Raw genomic sequence first — 20,271 nt, 5'->3', positions numbered from 1 at the left:
GTGTTTCATCAACACTCTGATAGTAAACAGATAACAGATTGCCTCCATAAGTGCTTCGAAAACTACTACTGGTCTTCCTGGGAACGATCAAATCTTAGAATGTTTGAGACATTATTCACTTGGAGGAAAGTGTGCATGGTGACTGTTGTATTCAATCCCGATGCAATTTCTGTGTTTCATCAACACTTTGAGGGTCCACAGATTACAGAATGCCTCCAGATGAGCATCAGTAACTACTACTGGTCTTCCAGGGAACGATCAAAGGGTAGACTGTTTCAGACGTTACTCCCATGGAGGAATGTGCGGATGGTGACTGTTGTATTCAATCCTGATGCAATTTCTGTGTTTCAACAACACTCTGATAGTCCACAGATTACAGAATGCCTCCAGATGTGCATCGGAAACTACTACAGGTCTTCCAGGGATCGATAAAAGAGTAGACTGTTTGAGACATTACTCACATTGACGAAAGTGACCATGGTAATTGTTGTATTCAATCCCGATGCAATTTCTGTGTTTCATCAACACTCTGATAGTCCACAGATTACAGATTGTCTCCAGATGTGCATCGGAAACTACTACTGGTCTTCCAGGGAACGATCAAAGCGTAGAGTGTTTCAGACGTTACTCCCATGGAGGAAATTGCGGATGGTGACTGTTGTATTCAATCCCGATGCAATTTCTGTGTTTCATCAACAATCTGATAGTCCACTGAATACAGATTGTCTCCAGATGTGCATCGGAAACTACTACTGGTATTCTTGGGTACGATCAAAGCGTAGACTGTACCAGACATTACTTCCAATGAGGAAAGTGCGGATTGTGACAGTTGTACTCACTCCCGATGCAATTTCTGTGTTTCGTCAACACTTTGAAGGTCCACAGATTACAGAATGCCTCCAGATGTGCATCGGAAACTACTACTGGTCTTCCAGGGAACGATCAAAGCGTAGACTGTTTGAGACATTACTCCCATGGAGGTAAGTGCGCATGGTGACTGTTGTATTCAATCCCGATGCAATTTCAGTTTTTCAACAACATTCTGATAGTCCACAGATAACAGAATGCCTAAAGATGTGCATTGGAAACTACTGCTGGTCTTCCAGCGAACGATCAAAGCGTAGACTGTTTGAGACATTACTCCCATGGAGGAAGGCACACATGGTGTCTGTTGTATTGAATCCCTATGCAATTTCTGTGTTTCATCAACACTCTGATAGTCCACAGTTTACAGGATGCCTCCAAATGTGCATCGGAAACTACTACTGGTCTTCCAGGGAACGATCAAAGCGTAGACTGGTAGAGACATTACTCCCATGGAGGAAAGTGTGCATGGTGACTGTTGTATTCAACCTCGATGCAATTTCTGTGTTTCATCAACACTCTGATAGTCCACAGATAACAGATTGCCTCCAGAAGTGCATCGAAAACAACTACTGGTCTTCCTGGGAACGATCAAATCTTAGACTGTTAGAGACATTATTCACATGGAGGAAAGTGTGCATGGTGACTGTTGTATTCAATCCCGATGCAATTTCTGTGTTTGATCAACACTTTGAGGGTCCACAGATTACAGAATTCCTCCAGATGAATATCGGAAACTACTACTGGTCTTCCAGGGAACGATCAAAGTGTAGACTGTTTCAGACGTTACTCCCATGGAGGAATGTGCGGATGGTGACTGTTGTATTCAATCCAGATGGAATTTCTGTGTTTCATCAACACTCTGATAGTCCACAGCTTACAGAATGCCTCCAGATGTGCATCGGAAACTACTACTTTTCTTCCAGACTGTCTGAGACATTATTTCCATGGAGGAAAGTGCGCATGGTGACTGTTGTATTCAATCCCGAGGCAATTTCTGTGTTTCATCAACACTTTGAAGGTCCACAGATTACAGATTGCCTCCAGAAGTGCATCGGAAACTACTACTGGTCTTCCAGGGAACGATCAAAACTTGAACTGTTTGAAACATTATTCCTATGGAGGAAAGTGTGCATGGTGACTGTTGTATTCAATCGCGATGAAATATCTGTGTTTCATCAACACTCTGATAGTTCACAGATATCAGAATGCCACCAGATGTGCATCGGAAACTACTACTGGTCTTCCAGGGAACGATCAAAGCGTAGACTGTTTGAGACATTAATCCTGTGGAGGAAAGTGAGCATGGTGTCTGTTGTATTCAATCCCGATGCAATTTCTGTGTTTCATCAACACTCTGATAGTCCACAGAATACGGAATGTCACCAGATGTGCATCGGAAACTACTACTGGTCTTCCAGGGAACGATCAAATCGTAGACCGTTTGAGACATTACTCCCGTGGTGGAAAGTGCGCATGGTGACTGTTGTATTCAATCCCGAAGCAATTTCTGTATTTCATCAACACTTTGAAGGTCAACAGATTACAGAATGCCTCCAGATGTCCATCGGAAACTACTACTGGTCTTCCAGGGAACGATCAAAGCGTAGACTGTTTGAGACATTACTACTATGTAGGAAAGTGCGCATGGTGACTGTTGTATTCAATCCCGATGCAATTTCTGTGTTTCAATAACACTCTCATAGTCCACAGATTACAGAATGCCTCCAGATGTGCATCGGAAACTACTACTGGTCTTCCAGGGGACGATCAAAATGTAGACTGTTTGAGACATTACTCCCATGGAGAAAAGTGCGCATGGTGACTGTTGTATTCAATCCCGATGCAATTTCAGTGTTTCAACAACATTCTGATAGTCCACAGATTACAGAATGCCACCGGATGTGCATCGGAAACTACTACTGGTCTTCCAGTGAACTATCAAAGCGTAGACTGTTTGAGACATTACTCCCATGGAGGAAGGTGCACATGGTGACTGTTGAATTGAATACCGATGCAATTTCTGTGTTTCATCAACACTCTGATGGTCCACAGATTACGGAATGCCTCCAGATGTGCATCGGACACTACTACTGGCTTTAAAGGGAACGATCAAATCGTAGACTGTTAGACACATTACTCCCATGGAGGAAAGTGTGCATGGTGACTGTAGTATTCAATCCCGATGCAATTTCTGTGTTTCATCAACACTCTGATAGTCCACAGATAACAGATTGCCTCCAGAAGTGCATCGAAAACTACTACTGGTCTTCCTGGGAACGATCAAAGCTTAGACTGTTTGAGACATTATTCCCATGGAGGAAAGTGTGCATGGTGAACGTTGTATTCAATCCCGATGCAACTTCTATGTTTCATCAACACTCTGATAGCCCACAGATTACAGAATGCCACCGGATGTTCATCGGAAAGTACTACTGGTCTTCCAGGGAACGATCAAAGGGTAGACTGTTTCAGACGTTACTACCATGGAGGAATGTGCGGATGGTGACTATTGTATTCAATCCCGATGCAATTTCTGTGTTTCATCAACACTCTGACAGACCACATATTACAGAATGAAACCAGATGTGCATCGGAAACTACTACTGGTCTCCCAGGGAACGATCAAAGCGTAAACTGTTTGAGACATTACTCCCGTGGTGGAAAGTGCGGATGGTGACAGTTGTATTTAATCCCAATGCAATTTCTGTGTTTCATCAACACTGTGATAGTCCACAGATTACAGATTGCCTCCAGATATGCATCGGAAACTACTACTGGTCTTCCTGGGAACGATCGAAGCATAGACTGTTCGATACATTACTCCCATGTACTAAAGCGCGCATGGTGACTGTTGTATTCAATCCCGATGCAATTTCTATGTTTCATCAACACTCTGATAGTCCACAATTTACAGATTGCCTCCAGATGTGCATCGGAAACTACTACTGGTGTTCTTGGGAAGGATTAGAGCGTAGACTGTATGAGACATTACTCAAATGGAGGAAAGTGCGCATGGTGACTGTTGTAATCAAACCCGATGCAATTTCTGTGTTTCATCAACACTTTGAAGGTCCACAGATTACAGAATGCCTCCAGATGTGCATCGAAAACTACTACTTGTCTTCCAGTGAGCGATCAAAGTGTAGACTGCTTGAGACTTTACTCCCATGGAGGAAAGTGCGGATGGTGACTGTTTTATTCAATCTCGATGCAATTTCTGTGTTTTATCATCACTCTGATAGTCCACAGATTACAGAATGCCACCAGATGTACATCGGGAACTACTACTGGACTTCCAGGGAACGATCAAAGCGTAGAGTATTTGAGACATTACTCCTGTGGAGGAAAGTGCGCATGGTGACAGTTGTATTCAATCCCGATGTAATTTCTGTGTTTCATCAACACTCTGATAGCTCACAGGTTACAGAATGCCACCAGATGTGCATCGGAAACAACTACTGGTCTTCCAGGGAACGATTAAAGCGAGGACTGTTTCAGACATTACTCCCATGGCGGAAATTGCGGATGGTGACTGTTGTATTCAATCCCGATGCAATTTCTGTGTTTCATCAACACTCTGATCGTCCGCAGATTACAGAATCATACCAGATGTGCATCGGAAACTACTACTGGTCTTCCAGGGAACGATCAAAGCGTAGACTGTTTGAGACATTACTCCTGTGGAGCAAAGAGCGCATGGTGAATGTTGTATTCAATCCCGATGCAATTTCTGTGTTTCATCAACACTCTGATAGTCCACAGAATACAGAATGCCACCAGATGTGCATCGGAAACTACTACTGGTCTTCCAGGGAACGATCAAAGCGTAGACTGTTTTAGACATTATGCCCATGGAGAAAAGTGCGGATTGTGACTGTTGTATTCAATCTCGATGCAATTTCTGTGTTTCATCAACACTTGATAGTCCACAGATTACAGAATGCCACCATATGTGCATCAGAAACTACTACTGGTCTTTCAGGGAACGATCAAAGCGATGACAGTTTGAGACATTTCTCCCATGGAGAAATGTACGCATGGTGCCTGTTGTATTCAATCCCGATGCAATTTCTGTCTTTTATCAACACCCGGATAGACCACAGATTACCGAATACCTCCAGATGTGCATCGGAAACTACTACTGGTCTTCCAGGGAACGATCAAAGCGTAGACTGTTTGAGACATTACTACTATGTAGGAAAGTGCGCATGGTGACTGTTGTATTCAATCCCGATGCAATTTCTGTGTTTCAATAACACTCTCATAGTCCACAGATTACAGAATGCCTCCAGATGTGCATCGGAAACTACTACTGGTCTTCCAGGGGACGATCAAAATGTAGACTGTTTGAGACATTACTCCCATGGAGAAAAGTGCGCATGGTGACTGTTGTATTCAATCCCGATGCAATTTCAGTGTTTCAACAACATTCTGATAGTCGACAGATTACAGAATGCCACCGGATGTGCATCGGAAACTACTACTGGTCTTCCAGGGAACTATCAAAGCGTAGACTGTTTGAGACATTACTCCCATGGAGGAAGGTGCACATGGTGACTGTTGAATTGAATACCGATGCAATTTCTGTGTTTCATCAACACTCTGATGGTCCACAGATTACAGAATGCCTCCAGATGTGCATCGGACACTACTACTGGCTTTAAAGGGAACGATCAAATCGTAGACTGTTAGACACATTACTCCCATGGAGGAAAGTGTGCATGGTGACTGTTGTATTCAATCCCGATGCAATTTCTGTGTTTCATCAACACTCTGATAGTCCACAGATAACAGATTGCCTCCAGAAGTGCATCGAAAACTACTACTGGTCTTCCTGGGAACGATCAAAGCTTAGACTGTTTGAGACATTATTCCCATGGAGGAAAGTGTGCATGGTGAACGTTGTATTCAATCCCGATGCAACTTCTATGTTTCATCAACACTCTGATAGCCCACAGATTACAGAATGCCACCGGATGTTCATCGGAAACTACTACTGGTCTTCCAGGGAACGATCAAAGGGTAGACTGTTTCAGACGTTACTACCATGGAGGAATGTGCGGATGGTGACTATTGTATTCAATCCCGATGCAATTTCTGTGTTTCATCAACACTCTGACAGACCACATATTACAGAATGAAACCAGATGTGCATCGGAAACTACTACTGGTCTCCCAGGGAACGATCAAAGCGTAAACTGTTTGAGACATTACTCCCTTGGAGGAAAGTGCGCATGGTGACTGTTGTATTCAATCCCGATGCAACTTCTATGTTTCATCAACACTCTGATAGCCCACAGATTACAGAATGCCACCAGATGTGCGTCGGAAACTACTACTGGTCTTCCAGGAAACGATTAAAGCGAGGACTGTTTCAGACATTACTCCCAAGGCGGAAAGAGTGGATGGTGACTGTTGTATTCAATCCCGATGCAATTTCTGTGTTTCATCAACACTCTGATAGTCCACAGATATCAGAATGCCACCAGATGTGCATCGGAATCTACTACTGGTCTTCCAGGGAACGATCAATACGTAGACTGTTTGAGACATTAATCCTGTGGAAGAAAGTGAGCATGGTGTCTGTTGTATTCAATCCCGATGCAATTTCTGTGTTTCATCAACACTCTGATAGTCCACAGAATACAGAATGCCACCAGATGTGCATCGGAAACTACTACTGGTCTTCAGGGAACGATCAAATCGTAGACCGTTTGAGACATTACTCCCGTGGAGGAAAGTGTGGATGGTGACTGTTGTATTCAATCCCGATGCAATTTCTGTGTTTCATCAACACTCTGATAGTCCACAGATAACAGATTGCCTCCAGAAGTGCATCGAAAACTACTACTGGTCTTCCTGGGAACGATCAAAGCTTAGACTGTTTGAGACATTATTCCCATGGAGGAAAGTGTGCATGGTGAACGTTGTATTCAATCCCGATGCAACTTCTATGTTTCATCAACACTCTGATAGCCCACAGATTACAGAATGCCACCGGATGTTCATCGGAAACTACTACTGGTCTTCCAGGGAACGATCAAAGGGTAGACTGTTTCAGACGTTACTACCATGGAGGAATGTGCGGATGGTGACTATTGTATTCAATCCCGATGCAATTTCTGTGTTTCATCAACACTCTGACAGACCACATATTACAGAATGAAACCAGATGTGCATCGGAAACTACTACTGGTCTCCCAGGGAACGATCAAAGCGTAAACTGTTTGAGACATTACTCCCTTGGAGGAAAGTGCGCATGGTGACTGTTGTATTCAATCCCGATGCAATTTCTATGTTTCATCAACACTCTGATAGCCCACAGATTACAGAATGCCACCAGATGTGCGTCGGAAACTACTACTGGTCTTCCAGGAAACGATTAAAGCGAGGACTGTTTCAGACATTACTCCCAAGGCGGAAAGAGTGGATGGTGACTGTTGTATTCAATCCCGATGCAATCTCTGTGTTTCATCAACACTCTGATAGTCCACAGATATCAGAATGCCACCAGATGTGCATCGGAATCTACTACTGGTCTTCCAGGGAACGATCAATACGTAGACTGTTTGAGACATTAATCCTGTGGAAGAAAGTGAGCATGGTGTCTGTTGTATTCAATCCCGATGCAATATCTGTGTTTCGTCAACACTCTGATAGTCCACAGAATACAGAATGCCACCAGATGTGCATCGGAAACTACTACTGGTCTTCAGGGAACGATCAAATCGTAGACCGTTTGAGACATTACTCCCGTGGAGGAAAGTGTGGATGGTGACTGTTGTATTCAATCCCGATGCAATTTCTGTGTTTCATCAACACTCTGATAGTCCACAGATTACAGAATGCCACCAGACGTGCATCGGAAACTACTACTGGTCTTCCAGGGAACGATCAAAGCGTAAACTGTTTGAGACATTACTCCCGTGGAGGACAGTGCGCATGGTGACTGTTGTATTCAATCCCGATGCAATTTCTGTGTTTCATCAACACTCTGGTAGTCCACAGAATACAGAATGCCACCAGATGTGCATCGGAAACTACTACTGGCCTTCCAGGGAACGATCAAAGCGTAGACTGTTTTAGACATTATGCCCATGGAGAAAAGTGCGGATTGTGACTGTTGTATTCAATCTCGATGCAATTTCTGTGTTTCATCAACACTTGATAGTCCACAGATTACAGAATGCCTCCAGATGTGCATCGGAAACTACTACTGGCTTTAAAGGGAACGATCAAATCGTAGACTGTTAGACACATTACTCCCATGGAGGAAAGTGTGCATGGTGACTGTTGTATTCAATCCCGATGCAATTTCTGTGTTTCATCAACACTCTGATAGTCCACAGATAACAGATTGCCTCCAGAAGTGCATCGAAAACTACTACTGGTCTTCCTGGGAACGATCAAAGCTTAGACTGTTTGAGACATTATTCCCATGGAGGAAAGTGTGCATGGTGAACGTTGTATTCAATCCCGATGCAATTTCTGTGTTTCATCAACACTTTGAAGGTCCACAGATTACAGAATGCCTCCAGATGTTCATCGGAAACTACTACTGGTCTTCCAGGGAACGATCAAAGGGTAGACTGTTTCAGACGTTACTACCATGGAGGAATGTGCGGATGGTGACTATTGTATTCAATCCCGATGCAATTTCTGTGTTTCATCAACACTCTGACAGACCACATATTACAGAATGAAACCAGATGTGCATCGGAAACTACTACTGGTCTCCCAGGGAACGATCAAAGCGTAAACTGTTTGAGACATTACTCCCTTGGAGGAAAGTGCGCATGGTGACTGTTGTATTCAATCCCGATGATATTTCTATGTTTCATCAACACTCTGATAGCCCACAGATTACAGAATGCCACCAGATGTGCGTCGGAAACTACTACTGGTCTTCCAGGGAACGATTAAAGCGAGGACTGTTTCAGACATTACTCCCATGGCGGAAATTGCGGATGGTGACTGTTGTATTCAATCCCGATGCAATTTCTGTGTTTCATCAACACTCTGATCGTCCGCAGATTACAGAATCATACCAGATGTGCATCGGAAACTACTACTGGTCTTCCAGGGAACGATCAAAGCGTAGACTCTTTGAGACATTACTCCTGTGGAGCAAAGAGCGCATGGTGAATGTTGTATTCAATCCCGATGCAATTTCTGTGTTTCATCAACACTCTGATAGTCCACAGAATACAGAATGCCACCAGATGTGCATCGGAAACTACTACTGGTCTTCCAGGGAACGATCAAAGCGTAGACTGTTTTAGACATTATGCCCATGGAGAAAAGTGCGGATTGTGACTGTTGTATTCAATCTCGATGCAATTTCTGTGTTTCATCAACACTTGATAGTCCACAGATTACAGAATGCCACCATATGTGCATCAGAAACTACTACTGGTCTTTCAGGGAACGATCAAAGCGATGACAGTTTGAGACATTTCTCCCATGGAGAAATGTACGCATGGTGCCTGTTGTATTCAATCCCGATGCAATTTCTGTCTTTTATCAACACCCGGATAGACCACAGATTACCGAATACCTCCAGATGTGCATCGGAAACTACTACTGGTCTTCCAGGGAACGATCAAAGCGTAGACTGTTTGAGACATTACTACTATGTAGGAAAGTGCGCATGGTGACTGTTGTATTCAATCCCGATGCAAATTCTGTGTTTCAATAACACTCTCATAGTCCACAGATTACAGAATGCCTCCAGATGTGCATCGGAAACTACTACTGGTCTTCCAGGGGACGATCAAAATGTAGACTGTTTGAGACATTACTCCCATGGAGAAAAGTGCGCATGGTGACTGTTGTATTCAATCCCGATGCAATTTCAGTGTTTCAACAACATTCTGATAGTCCACAGATTACAGAATGCCACCGGATGTGCATCGGAAACTACTACTGGTCTTCCAGTGAACTATCAAAGCGTAGACTGTTTGAGACATTACTCCCATGGAGGAAGGTGCACATGGTGACTGTTGAATTGAATACCGATGCAATTTCTGTGTTTCATCAACACTCTGATGGTCCACAGATTACAGAATGCCTCCAGATGTGCATCGGACACTACTACTGGCTTTAAAGGGAACGATCAAACGTAGACTGTTAGACACATTACTCCCATGGAGGAAAGTGTGCATGGTGACTGTTGTATTCAATCCCGATGCAATTTCTGTGTTTCATCAACACTCTGATAGTCCACAGATATCAGAATGCCACCAGATGTGCATCGGAATCTACTACTGGTCTTCAAGGGACCGATCAATACGTAGACTGTTTGAGACATTAATCCTGTGGAAGGAAGTGAGCATGGTGTCTGTTGTATTCAATCCCGATGCAATTTCTGTGTTTCATCAACACTCTGATAGTCCACAGAATACAGAATGCAACCAGATGTGCATCGGAAACTACTACTTGTCTTCAGGGAACGATCAAATCGTAGACCGTTTGAGACATTACTCCCGTGGAGGAAAGTGTGGATGGTGACTGTTGTATTCAATCCCGATGCAATTTCTGTGTTTCATCAACACTCTGATAGTCCACAGATTACAGAATGCCACCCGATGTGCATCGGAAACTACTACTGGTCTTCCAGGGAACGATCAAAGCGTAAACTGTTTGAGACATTACTCCCGTGGAGGAGAGTGCGCATGGTGACTGTTGTATTCAATCCCGATGCAATTTCTGTGTTTCATCAACACTCTGATAGTCCACAGAATACAGAATGCCACCAGATGTGCATCGAAAACTACTACTGGCCTTCCAGGGAACGATCAAAGCGTAGACTGTTTTAGACATTATGCCCATGGAGAAAAGTGCGGATTGTGACTGTTGTATTCAATCTCGATGCAATTTCTGTGTTTCATCAACACTTGATAGTCCACAGATTACAGAATGCCACCATATGTGCATCAGAAACTACTACTGGTCTTTCAGGGAACGATCAAAGCGATGACAGTTTGAGACATTTCTCCCATGGAGAAATGTACGCATGGTGCCTGTTGTATTCAATCCCGATGCAATTTCTGTCTTTTATCAACACCCGGATAGACCACAGATTACCGAATACCTCCAGATGTGCATCGGAAACTACTACTGGTCTTCCAGGGAACGATCAAAGGGTAGACTGTTTCAGACGTTACTACCATGGAGGAATGTGCGGATGGTGACTATTGTATTCAATCCCGATGCAATTTCTGTGTTTCATCAACACTCTGACAGACCACATATTACAGAATGAAACCAGATGTGCATCGGAAACTACTACTGGTCTCCCAGGGAACGATCAAAGCGTAAACTGTTTGAGACATTACTCCCTTGGAGGAAAGTGCGCATGGTGACTGTTGTATTCAATCCCGATGCAATTTCTATGTTTCATCAACACTCTCATAGCCCACAGATTACAGAATGCCACCAGATGTGCGTCGGAAACTACTACTGGTCTTCCAGGAAACGATTAAAGCGAGGACTGTTTCAGACATTACTCCCATGGCGGAAAGTGTGGATGGTGACTGTTGTATTCAATCCCGATGCAATTTCTGTGTTTCATCAACACTCTGATAGTCCACAGATATCAGAATGCCACCAGATGTGCATCGGAAACTACTACTGGTCTTCAGGGAACGATCAAATCGTAGACCGTTTGAGACATTACTCCTGTGGAGGAAAGTGTGGATGGTGACTTTTGTATTCAATCCCGAAGCAATTTCTTTATTTCATCAACACTTTGAAGGTCAGCAGATTACAGATGGCTCCAGATGTGCCTCGGAAACTACTACTGGTCTTCCACAGAACGATCAAAGCGTTGACTTTTTGAGACATTACTCCCGTTTTGGAAAGTGCGCATGGTGACTGTTGTATTCAATCCCGATGCAATTTCTATGTTTCATCAACACTCTCATAGCCCACAGATTACAGAATGCCACCAGATGTGCGTCGGAAACTACTACTGGTCTTCCAGGAAACGATTAAAGCGAGGACTGTTTCAGACATTACTCCCATGGCGGAAAGTGTGGATGGTGACTGTTGTATTCAATCCCGATGCAATTTCTGTGTTTCATCAACACTCTGATAGTCCACAGATATCAGAATGCCACCAGATGTGCATCGGAAACTACTACTGGTCTTCAGGGAACGATCAAATCGTAGACCGTTTGAGACATTACTCCTGTGGAGGAAAGTGTGGATGGTGACTTTTGTATTCAATCCCGAAGCAATTTCTTTATTTCATCAACACTTTGAAGGTCAGCAGATTACAGATGGCTCCAGATGTGCCTCGGAAACTACTACTGGTCTTCCACAGAACGATCAAAGCGTTGACTTTTTGAGACATTACTCCCGTTTTGGAAAGTGCGGATGGTGACTGTTGTATTCAATCCCGATGCAATTTCTATGTTTCATCAACACTCTGATAGTCCACAGAATACAGAATGCCACCAGATGTACATGGGGAACTACTACTGGTCTTCCAGGGAACGATCAAAGCGTAGAGTATTTGAGACATTACTCCCGTGGAGGAAAGTGCGCATGGTGACAGTTGTATTCAATCCCGATGTAATTTCTGTGTTTCATCAACACTCTGATAGCTCACGGGTTACAGAATGCCACCAGATGTGCATCGGAAACAACTACTGGTCTTCCAGGGAACGATTAAAGCGAGGACTGTTTCAGACATTACTCCCATGGCGGAAATTGCGGATAGTGACTGTTGTATTCAATCCCGATGCAATTTCTGTGTTTCATCAACACTCTGATAGTCCACAGAATACAGAATGCCACCAGATGTGCATCGGAAACTACTACTGGTCTTCCAGGGAACGATCAAAGCGTAGACTGTTTGAGACATTACTCCCTTGGAGGAAAGTGTGGATGGTGACTGTTGTATTCAATCTCGATGCAATTTCTGTGTTTCATCAACACTTGATAGTCCACAGATTACAGAATGCCACCGTCTGTGCATCGGAAACTACTACTGGTCTTCCAGGGAACGATCAAAGCGATGACAGTTTGTGACATTTCTCACATGGAGAAATGTACGCATGGTGCCTGTTGTATTCAATCCCGATGCAATTTCTGTCTTTTATCAACACCCGGATAGACCACAGATTACCGAATACCTCCAGATGTGCATCGGAAACTACTACTGGTCTTCCAGGAACGATCAAAGCGTAGACTGTTTGACACATTACTACTATGTAGGAAAGTGCGCATGGTGACTGTTGTATTCAATCCCGATGCAATTTCAGTGTTTCAACAACATTCTGATAGTCCACAGATTACAGAATGCCACCGGATGTGCATCGGAAACTACTACTGGTCTTCCAGTGAACTATCAAAGCGTAGACTGTTTGAGACATTACTCCCATGGAGGAAGGGGCACATGGTGACTGTTGTATTGAATCCCGATGCAATTTCTGTGTTTCAACAACACTCTGATGGTCCACAGATTACAGAATGCCTCCAGATGTGCATCGGAAACTACTACTGGTCTTCCTGGGAACGATCAAAGCTTAGACTGTTTGAGACATTATTCCCATGAAGGAAAGTGTGCATGGTGACTGTTGTATTCAATCCCGATGCAATTTCTGTGTTTCATCAACACTTTGAAGGTCCACAGATTACAGAATGCCTCCAGATGTGCATCGGAAACTACTACTGGTCTTCCAGTGAACGATCAAAGGGTAGACTGTTTCAGACGTTACTCCCATGGAGGAATGTGCGGATGGTGACTGTTGTATTCAGCCCAGATGGAATTTCTGTGTTTCATCAACACTCTGATATTCCACAGATTACAGAATGCCACCAGATGTACATCGGGAACTACTACTAGTCTTCCAGGGAATGATCAAAGCGTAGACTGTTTGACACACTACTCCCGTTTAGGAAAGTTCGCATGGTAACTGTTGTATTCAATCCCGACGCAATTTCTGTGGTTCATCAACACTCTGATAGCCCACAGACTACAGAATGCCACCAGATGTGCATCGGAAACTACTACTGGTCTTCCAGGAAACGACTAAAGCGAGGACTGTTTCAGATATTACTCCCATGGCGGGAAGTGTGGATGGTGACTGTTGTATTCAATCATGATGCAATTTCTGTGTTTCATAAACACTCTGATAGTCCCCTGATAACAGAATGCCCTAAGATGTGCATCGGAAACTACTACTGGTCTTCCAGGGAACGATCAAATCGTAGACTGTTTGAGACATTACTCCCATGGAGGAAAGTGCGCATCGTGTCTGTTGTATTCAAACCCGATGCCATTTCTGTGCTTCATCAACAATGTGATAGCCCACAGGTTACAGAATGCCACCAGATGTGCATCGGAAACTACTACTGGTCTTCCTGGGAAGAATCAAAGCGTAGACTGATTCAGACGTTACTCCATGGATGAAATTGCGGATGGTGACTGTTGTATTCAATCCCGATGCAATTTCTGAGTTTCATCAACACTCTGATAGTCCACAGAATACAGATTGTCTCCAGATGTGCATCGGAAACTACTACTGGTCTTCCAGGGAACGATCAAAGCGTAGACTGTTTTAGACATTATTCCCATGGAGAAAAGTGCGGATTGTTACTGTTGTATTCAATCCCGATGCAATTTCTGTGTTTCATCAACACTTGATAGTCCACAGATTACAGAATGCCACCATATGTGCATCGGAAACTACTACTGGTCTTCCAGGGAACGATCACAGCGATGACAGTTTGAGACATTACTCCCATGGAGGAATGTGCGCATGGTGCCTGTTGTATTCAATCCCGATGCAATTTCTGTCTTTTATCAACGCCCGGATAGACCACAGATTACCGAATACCTCCAGATGTGCATCGAAAACTACTACTGGTCTTCCTGGGACCGATCAACTCGTAGACCGTTTGAGACATTCCTCCCATGGAGGAAAGTGCGGATGGTGACCGTTGTATTCAATCCCGATGCAATTTCTGTGTTTCATCAACAATCTGATAGTCCACAGATTACAGAATCCCACCAGATGTACATCGGGAACTACTACTGGTCTTCCAGGGAATGATCAAAACGTAGACTGTTTGACACACTACTACCGTTTAGGAAAGTGCGCATGGTGACTATTGTATTCAATCCCGATGCAATTTCTGTGTTTCATCAACACTCTGACAGTGCACATATTACAGAATGAAACCAGATGTGCATCGGAAACTACTACTGGTCTTCCAGGGAACGATCAAAGCGTAGACTGTTTGAGACATTACTCCCGTGGAGGAAAGTGCGCATGGTGACTGTTGTATTCAATCCCGATGCAATATCTGTGTTTCATCAACACTCTGATAGCTCACAGGTTACAGAATGCCACCAGATGTGCATCAGAAACTACTACTGGTCTTCCAGGGAACGATTAAAGCGAGGACTGTTTCAGACATTACTCCCATGGCGGAAATTGCGGATGATGACTGTTGTATTCAATCCCGATGCAATTTTTGTGTTTCATCAACACTCTGATAGTGCGCAGATTACAGAATCATACCAGATGTGCATCGGAAACTACTACTGGTCTTCCAGGGAATGATCAAAGCGTAGACTGTTTGACACACTACTACCATTTAGGAAAGTGCGCATTGTGACTATTGTATTCAATCCCGATGCAATTTCTGTGTTTCATCAACACTCTGACAGTCCACATATTACAGAATGAAACCAAATGTGCATCGGAAACTACTACTGGTCTTCCAGGGAACCATCAAAGCGTAAACTGTTTGAGACATTACTCCCTTGGAGGAAAGTGCGCATGGTGACTGTTGTACTCAATCCCGATGCAATTTCTGTATTTCATCAAAACTCTGATAGACCACAGATTACAGAATGCCACCAGATGTGCATCGGAAACTACTACTGGTCTTCCAGGAAACGATTAAAGCAAGGACTGTTTCAGACATTACTCCCATGGCGGAAAGTGTGGATGGTGACTGTTGTATTCAATTCCGATGCAATTTCTGTGTTTCATCAACACTCTGATAGTCCACAGGTAACAGAATGCCACCAGATGTGCATCGGAAACTACTACTGGTCTTCCAGGGAACGATCAAAGCGTAGACTGCTTGAGACATTAATCCTGTGGAGGAAAGTGAGCATGGTGCCTGTTGTATTCAATCCCGATGCAATTTCTGTGTTTCATGAACACTCTGACAGTCCACAGAATACAGAATGCCACCAGATGTGCATAGGAAACTACTACTGGTCTTCCAGGGAACGATCAAAGCGTAGACTGTTTCAGACGTTACTCCCTTGGAGGAAATTGCGGATGGAGACTGTTGTATTCAATCCCGATGCAATTTCTGTGTTTCACCAACACTCTGATAGTCCACAGAATACAGATTGTCTCCAGATGTGCATCGGAAACTACTACTGGTCTTCCTGGGTACGATCAAAGCGTAGACTGTACCAGACATTACTCCCATTGAGGAAAGTGCGGATTGTGACAGTTGTATTCACTCCCGATGCAATTTCTGTGTTTCATCAACACTTTGAAGGTCCACAGATTACAGAATGCCTCAAGATGTTCACTGGAATCTACTATTGGTGTTCCAGCGAACGATCATAGCGTAGACTGAGATACAACTCCCATTTAGGGAAGTGTGCATGGTTACTGTTGTATTCAATCCTGATGCAAGTTCTGTGTTTCAACAACACTCTGATATTCCACAGATTACAGAATGCCTCCAGATGTGCATCAGAAACTACTACTGGTCTTCCAGGGAACGATAAAAGAGTAGACTGTTGAGAGACATTACTCCCATGGAGAAAAGTGCCCATGGTGATTGTTGTATTCAATCCCGATGCAGATTATGTGTTTCATCAATACATTGAAGAACCACGGATTACAGAATGCCTCCAAATGTGAATCGAAACTGCTACTGGTCTTCCAGGGAACGATCAGAGATTAGACTGTTTGAGACATTACTCCCATGGAGGAAAGTGCGCATGGTGACTGTTGTATTCAATCCCGATTCATTTTCTGTCTTTTATCAACAAAAGGATAGACCACAGATTACAGAATACCTCCAGATGTGCATCGGAAACTACTACTGGTCTTCAGGGAACGATCAAGGCGATGACAGTTTGAGACATTACTAACATGGAGAAATGTACGCATGGCGCCTGTTGTATTCAATTCCGATGCAATTTCTATGTTCATCAACTCTCTGATAGTCCACAGATTGCAGAATGCCTCCAGATGTGCATCGGAAACTACTACTGGTCTTCAGGGAACGATCAAGGCGATGACAGTTTGAGAAATTACTAACATGGAGAAATGTACGCATGGTGCCTATTCTATTCAATCCCGATGCAATTTCTGTCTCTTATCAACACCCGGATAGACCACAGATTACAGAATACGTCCAGATGTGCATCGGAAACTACTACAGGTCTTCCAGGGAACGATCAAAGCGTAGACTGTTAGAGACATTACTCCCATGGAGGAAAGTGGCCATGGTGATTGTTGTATTCAATCCCGATGCAGTTTCTGTGTTTCATCAATACTTTGAAGAACCACAGATTACAGAATGCCTCCAGATGTGAATCGAAAGTACTACTGGTCATCCAGGGAACGATCAGAGATTAGATTGTTTGAGACATGACTCCCATGGAGGAAAGTGCGCATGATGACTGTTGTATTCAATCCCGATGCAATTTCTGTCTTTTGTCAAGAACCGGATAGACCACAGATTATAGAATACCTCCAGATGTGCATCGGAAACTACTACTGGTCTTCCACGGAACGATCAAAGCGTAGACTGTTTGAGACATTACTCCCATGGAGGAGAGTGCGCATGGTGACTGTTGTATTCAATCACGATGCAATTTCTATGTTCTTCAACTCTCTGATAGTCCACAGATTGCAGAATGCTTCGAGATGTGCATCGGAAACTACTACTGGTCTTCAGGGAACGATCAAGTCGATGACAGTTTGAGACATTACTAACATGGAGAAATGTACGCATGGTGCCTGTTGTATTGAATCCCGATGCAATTTCTGTCTCTTATCAACACCCGGATAGACCACAGATTACAGAATACCTCCAGATGTGCATCGGAAACTACTACTGGACTCCAGGGAACGATCAAAGCGTAGACTGTTTGAGACATTACTCCCATAGGGCAAAGTGGTCATGGTGACTGTTGTATTCAATCCCGATGTAAAATCTGTGTTTCATCAACACTCTGATAGTCCACAGATTACAGAATGCCTCCAGATGTGCATCGGAAACTACTACTGGTCTAACAGGGAACGATCTTAGCGATGACAGTTTGAGACATTACTCCCATAAAGAAATGTACGCATGGCTCCTGTTGTATTCAATCCCGATGCAATTTCTGTCTTTTATCAACACCCGGATTGACCACAGATTACAGAGTACCTAAAGATGTGCATCGGAAACTACTACTAGTCTTCCAGGGAACGATCAAAGGGCAGACTGTTTCAGACGTTACTCCAATGGAGGAATGTGCGGATGGTGACTGTTGTATTCAATCCCGAAGCAATTTTTTGTGTTTCATCAACACTCTGATAGTCCACAGCTTACAGAAGGCCTAGAGATGTGCATCGGAAACTACTACTGTTCTTCCAGGGAACGATCAAAGCGTAGACTGTTTGAGAAATTACTCCCATTAAGGAAAGTGCGCATGGTGACTGTTGTATTCAATCCCGTGGTAATTTCTGTGTTTCATCAACACTTTGAAGGTCCACAGATTACAGAATTCCTCAAGATGTTCATTGGAAACTACTATTGGTGTTCCAGGGAACGATCAAAGCGTAGACTGAGATATAACTCCCATGGAGGAAAGTGCGCATGGTTACTGTTGTATTCAATCCTGATGCAATTTCTGTGTTTCAACAACACTCTGATAGTCCACAGATTACTGAATGCCTCCACATGTGCATCGGAAACTACTAATGGTCTTCAGGGAACGATCAAAGCGATGACAGTTTGAGACATTACTCCCATGGAGAAATGTACGCTTGGTGCCTGTTGTATTCAATCCCGGTGCAATTTCTGTCTTTTATCAACACCCGGATAGACCTCAGATTACAGAATACCTCAAGATGTGTATCGGAAACTACTACTGGTCTTCCAGAGAACGATCAAAGCGTAGACTGTTTGAGACATTACTCCCATGTAGGAAAATGGTCATGGTGACTGCTGTATTCAATCCCGATGCAATTTTAGTGTTTCATCAACACTCTGATAGTTCAGAGATTACAGAATGCCTCCAGATGTGCATCGGAAACTACCACTGGTGTTCCAGGGAACGATCAAAGCGTAGACTGTTTGAGACATTACTTCCATGGAGGAAGGTGCACATGGTAACTATTGTATTGAATCCCGATGCAATTTCTGTTTTTCATCAACACTCTGATAGTCCACAGATTACAGAATGCCTCCAGATGTGCATCGGTAACTGCTACTGGCCTTCGGGGGAACGAACAAAGCGTAGACTGTTAGAGACATTACTCCCTTGGAGGAAAGTGCGCATGGTGACTGTTGTATTCAATCCCGATGTAATTTCTGTGTTTCATCAACACTCTGATAGTCCACAGATTGCAGAATGCCTCCAGATGTGCATCGGAAACTACTACTGGTGTAACAGGGAACGATCTTAGCGATGACAGTTTGAGCCATTATTCCCATGGAGAAATGTACGCATGGTGCCTGTAGTATTCAATCCCGATGCAATTTCTGTGTTTCATCAACACTCTGATAGTCCACAGATTACAGAATGCCTCCAGATGTGAATCGGAAACTACTACTGGTCTTCCAGGGAACGATCAAAGCGTAGACTGTTTGACACACTACTCCCGTTTAGGAAAGTGCGCATGGTGACTATTGTATTCAATCCCGATGCAATTTCAGTGTTTCAACAACACTCTGATAGTCCACAGATTACAGAATGCCTCCAGTTGTGCATCGGAAACTACTACTGGTCTTCCAGGGAACGATGAAACGCGTAGACTGTTTGAGACATTACTCCCATGGAGGAAAGTGCACATTGTGACTGTTGTATTCAATCCCTTTGCAATTTCAGTGTTTCAACAACACTCTGATAGTCCACAGATTACAGAATGCCTACAGATATGCATCGGAAACTACTACTGGTGTTCCAGAGAACGATCAAAGCGTAGACTGAATTAGACATTACTCCCATGGAGGAAGGTGCACATGGTGACTATTGTATTGAATCCCGATGCAATTTCTGTGTTTCATCAACACTCTGATAGTCCACAGATTACAGAATGCCTCCAGGTGTGCATCGGTAACTACTACTGGTCTTCCAGGGAACGATCAAAGCGTAGACTGTATGAGACATTACTCGATTGGAGGAAAGTGTGCATGGTG

Source organism: Schistocerca gregaria, chromosome 4 (genome assembly GCF_023897955.1).
Source record: "Schistocerca gregaria isolate iqSchGreg1 chromosome 4, iqSchGreg1.2, whole genome shotgun sequence".
Classification (NCBI taxonomy): domain Eukaryota; kingdom Metazoa; phylum Arthropoda; class Insecta; order Orthoptera; family Acrididae; genus Schistocerca; species Schistocerca gregaria.
Note: the sequence above shows the minus strand (reverse complement) of the source record.